The sequence below is a fragment of the Schistocerca serialis genome, unplaced genomic scaffold (genome assembly GCF_023864345.2).
Source record: "Schistocerca serialis cubense isolate TAMUIC-IGC-003099 unplaced genomic scaffold, iqSchSeri2.2 HiC_scaffold_1078, whole genome shotgun sequence".
Classification (NCBI taxonomy): domain Eukaryota; kingdom Metazoa; phylum Arthropoda; class Insecta; order Orthoptera; family Acrididae; genus Schistocerca; species Schistocerca serialis.
In genome coordinates this window covers 72,501-77,500 of record NW_026047270.1, presented here as the reverse complement: position 1 = coordinate 77,500, position 5,000 = coordinate 72,501, and the positions used below count along the sequence as shown (strand labels likewise).

Here is a 5,000-nt window from a genome sequence, read left to right as displayed (position 1 = left end):
TGTTCAAAGTAAACGTGCCGGCCCACCGAGACACTCACTCAAGAGCACCCTGGTAGGATTGCAACGGGGTCCGCCTCGGGACGCACGAGCACGCACGAGGCGCGTCGCACGCCTTCGGCTCGCCCCACCGGCAGGACGTCCCACGATACATGCCAGTTAAACACCGACGGGCGGTGAACCAACAGCGTGGGACACAAATCCAACTACGAGCTTTTTAACCGCAACAACTTTAATATACGCTATTGGAGCTGGAATTACCGCGGCTGCTGGCACCAGACTTGCCCTCCAATAGATACTCGTTAAAGGATTTAAAGTGTACTCATTCCGATTACGGGGCCTCGGATGAGTCCCGTATCGTTATTTTTCGTCACTACCTCCCCGTGCCGGGAGTGGGTAATTTGCGCGCCTGCTGCCTTCCTTGGATGTGGTAGCCGTTTCTCAGGCTCCCTCTCCGGAATCGAACCCTGATTCCCCGTTACCCGTTACAACCATGGTAGGCGCAGAACCTACCATCGACAGTTGATAAGGCAGACATTTGAAAGATGCGTCGCCGGTACGAGGACCGTGCGATCAGCCCAAAGTTATTCAGAGTCACCAAGGCAAACGGACCGGACGAGCCGACCGATTGGTTTTGATCTAATAAAAGCGTCCCTTCCATCTCTGGTCGGGACTCTGTTTGCATGTATTAGCTCTAGAATTACCACAGTTATCCAAGTAACGTGGGTACGATCTAAGGAACCATAACTGATTTAATGAGCCATTCGCGGTTTCACCTTAATGCGGCTTGTACTGAGACATGCATGGCTTAATCTTTGAGACAAGCATATGACTACTGGCAGGATCAACCAGGGAGCTGCGTCAACTAGAGCTGAGCAGCCGGCCGCCCGGGAGTGTGTCCCGGGGGCCCGCGCGAACACGCAAGCGTCCGCTCAATTATTCTGCAAACAGGAGGAGGCTGCGCTCCCCTGCACCATACACCTCGAAACCCTCTCAGGTCCCGGCGGCGCGCAGCGCCGTCCTAAGTACTTGGTCGGGTTCGAGAGAGGCGCAATCGCCCGGAGTTTGGCGAGTAGACGCTTTAGGTGCGACCACCCGTGCTCCCAACTGAGCTTGCCGCTGCCGACAGAGGCCCGGGAGCGTGCTGTCGTGGCATTGCCGGCGGGAGACAACACGCGCCACCTACGGTGACCGGCAGCTCCAACGCCAGCGCCACAGAAGGACAAAAGCCCCACTTGGGTGCCGAAGCGAACTCTCCCAGCACAGCGCACGCGCCAACACGTCCGCACAGCTGCGATACAAACCACCTGCGAGAACCGCAGAGGCGACCGAGCAGCAGACGGCGTCGCGGCGCCGAGCGCCGGGCGGCGGCGCATCCTCAGCGCACACAGTCCTCAATCGGACCAGCACACTGCAGATGTCCACCGCGCTTCGCACCGGGCCCGCGAGGACCTACTTTGGCCGCACGGCGCCGCGTGCAGGGTGCGCCGGCGCGCAGCTGCGCCGCCTGCCGCCTCCGTCGGCCGGCGCGCCTGCCAGTGGCCGCCCCCACCAGCCGGCTGTAGCGCGTGCGCCCACGCACCGCGCGGCCAGCACGCCGGGCGGCCCCCCCTCACCGGCCGGGGCCGGTCCCACCCAGCCACCGCCGCGTATCGCTTCACACCCACATGCCATTCACGTTCGTGGGCATGGTGGGTATCGCTGAAACAACCGGTTGGTAGCTCAACCGATCGTCGCCATCACTGATTCACCTCTAGCGAGAACAACCGCACCACAACGGTTTACCAGTTGTTCATTTGCGTAACGTCACCAGCAAACGTAGGCGTCCATCGCCATTTGCAAATTCAACGATTGTTGCATGCCTGTGTCAGGTGTCACGACACACTATGTCTGTCCACATACACGCAACAACATGTGCACGCTTCGCAAACACGTGGAAGGTGGCCCCCGTACGTATGCGATGTCCATTGCGCAAACGACTGTCAACCGGCCTCTGTCGCATGTCGCAGATGTGGAACGCAGTGCACCATGCTATCACGGTGTGTGAGAAGAGACGACAACGTCTGACAACACGCGCCACTACATCAACAGACGGCTCATGCTGATCGCCATCCAGGGCATACCACACTGCACTCCAGCTCTTATAGGGAGACGACACGTAGCTGCGTGCACAACATTTGGACCGCATGGTTCGCCGTTGTTGGCGCAGTCGTTGTACGGTCACATGTACCACGATGTATCATTCAGTACATGAGGACCAATGTGCAGTACAGTGTGTGATTTGGAGGTACAACATCAGCGGACAGTTGACACAGGCCGTACCACAGCGTAGGCGCAGTGCTTCGCCATGCGAATGCCAATGAACAACTGCGAAGGGCATTGAGCATGTACGTCCTGCTGCCATCCACATTACAGTGTATCGCTGCAAGGTGTTTAACATGAAGCGATACACTGGGGACCGGGCAGTGCGAGTAGCAAACTATATTGCGGGGGTTGCAGTTAGGCAACACTACACTAATTTAACGCGTCGTATGACAATTACAGAGCAGGTTAAGGCCCAACGTGTGTTGGGTTAAGGCCCAACGTGTGTTGGGTTAAGGCCCAACGTGTGTTGGGTTAAGGCCCAACGTGTGTTGGGTTAAGGCCCAACGTGTGTTGGGTTAAGGCCCAACGTGTGTTGGGTTAAGGCCCAACGTGTGTTGGGTTAAGGCCCAACGTGTGTTGGGTTAAGGCCCAACGTGTGTTGGGTTACAGCACAATATGGGTTACGTTAAGGGGCAATGTGGGTTACGTTAAGGGGCAATGTGGGTTACGTTAAGGCGCAATATAGGTTACGTTAAGGCGCAATATAGGTTACGTTAAGGCGCAATATAGGTTACGTTAAGGCGCAATATAGGTTACGTTAAGGCGCAATATAGGTTACGTTAAGGCGCAATATAGGTTACGTTAAGGCGCAATATAGGTTACGTTAAGGCGCAATATAGGTTACGTTAAGGCGCAATATAGGTTACGTTAAGGCGCAATATAGGTTACGTTAAGGCGCAATATAGGTTACGTTAAGGCGCAATATAGGTTACGTTAAGGCGCAATATAGGTTACGTTAAGGCGCAATATAGGTTACGTTAAGGCGCAATATAGGTTACGTTAAGGCGCAATATAGGTTACATTAAGGCGCAATATAGGTTACATTAAGGCGCAATATAGGTTACATTAAGGCGCAATATAGGTTAGGTTAAAACACGACATAGGTTAGGTTAAGGCACGACATAGGTTAGGTTAAGGCACGACATAGGTTAGGTTAAGGCACGACATAGGTTAGGTTAAGGCACGACATAGGTTAGGTTAAGGCACGACATAGGTTAGGTTAAGGCACGACATAGGTTAGGTTAAGGCACGACATAGGTTAGGTTAAGGCACGACATAGGTTAGGTTAAGGCACGACATAGGTTAGGTTAAGGCACGACATAGGTTAGGTTAAGGCACGACATAGGTTAGGTTAAGGCACGACATAGGTTAGGTTAAGGCACGACATAGGTTAGGTTAAGGCACGACATAGGTTAGGTTAAGGCACGACATAGGTTAGGTTAAGGCACGACATAGGTTAGGTTAAGGCACGACATAGGTTAGGTTAAGGCACGACATAGGTTAGGTTAAGGCACGACATAGGTTAGGTTAAGGCACGACATAGGTTAGGTTAAGGCACGACATAGGTTAGGTTAAGGCACGACATAGGTTAGGTTAAGGCACGACATAGGTTAGGTTAAGGTACGACATAGGTTAGGTTAAGGTACGACATAGGTTAGGTTAAGGTACGACATAGGTTAGGTTAAGGTACGACATAGGTTAGGTTAAGGTACGACATAGGTTAGGTTAAGGTACGACATAGGTTAGGTTAAGGTACGACATAGGTTAGGTTAAGGTACGACATAGGTTAGGTTAAGGTACGACATAGGTTAGGTTAAGGTACGACATAGGTTAGGTTAAGGTACGACATAGGTTAGGTTAAGGTACGACATAGGTTAGGTTAAGGTACGACATAGGTTAGGTTAAGGTACGACATAGGTTAGGTTAAGGTACGACATAGGTTAGGTTAAGGTACGACATAGGTTAGGTTAAGGTACACATTGTTGTAAGGAAAGGTTTAATGGGGGGGGGGGGGGCGGCGGCCGGTTTGTTGATTGTGATTATAGTACGTGGATGCCTGCGGTATCATCTGATTTGCCACGTCAGGATGTACCTTTGGCTCATGACAGGCGGCGCTCTCATTCCATGCTTGTGGCAGACCTGTGTCTTTCATTCCTGCCATTGTTTGTGTGCTGTGAGAGGAGGCAGTATTGTGATGTTGGGTGCACCCCTGTGTAGGACATGTGTGGGTGTTGGTGGCTTGGCTGAGCAATGGTGGTTGTCGGGTGGGTGGGATATTCTGTTTTCTGTGTGGACCTCCCAGTCTGGTTATGACAGTGTGGATTGTCTAATGTGGCGGAGAGGATGCACTGGGTGTTGTTGCATGCTGGTGCTTACATATTGTCTGTGTGCGTGTTACAGGCAGAGAGTAGTGCGTGATAAGAGTGTGTGGCTGACGTGTGGTTGTGATTGTGAGCAGAGTCTTTCAGCATGTATACGGACAGTTGTATATATTATCTGTATTCTGATGGCTCTATCTATTACTAATCAGCGCCGTGTATACGTTTAATGTGGTTCCCGTCGAAACTGTTGTATCTCTGTACATTAGTGACACGGCGAGCGCGCTATGTAGCTACTCGTCTCGGCAGCTTCCACCGGTGTATGGCAAATGATTATAAGCAATGAGTCTAGTCGTCAATACCGATAGTGTGACGTCACATGTCTGGGGTGGGGGACGCTGCGCCCTTCCGGTGGGTCATGGCCTAGCAAGACTCTCCCCACGCAGGGGGGGCTTGGACTGTCATTAACTCTTCCGAGTAATATACTTGCCGTACGTTTTTGCGACTGCGAGTGCAACGCTCACCGGTACCGACATGGAT

General features: G+C 52.5%; 1 non-coding gene across 1 annotated transcript in view; it reads right to left on the bottom strand.

Annotated features, from left to right (window-relative positions):
- LOC126431159 (small subunit ribosomal RNA) overlaps positions 1-852 on the bottom strand; it is a 1,910-nt gene extending 1,058 nt beyond the window's left edge. Inside the window, exon 1 of the ribosomal RNA XR_007577485.1 lies at positions 1-852. This exon is cut by the window's left edge and continues 1,058 nt beyond it. This is a non-coding gene — a ribosomal RNA (small subunit ribosomal RNA).
- Between the last annotated feature and the right edge of the window lie 4,148 nt (positions 853-5,000).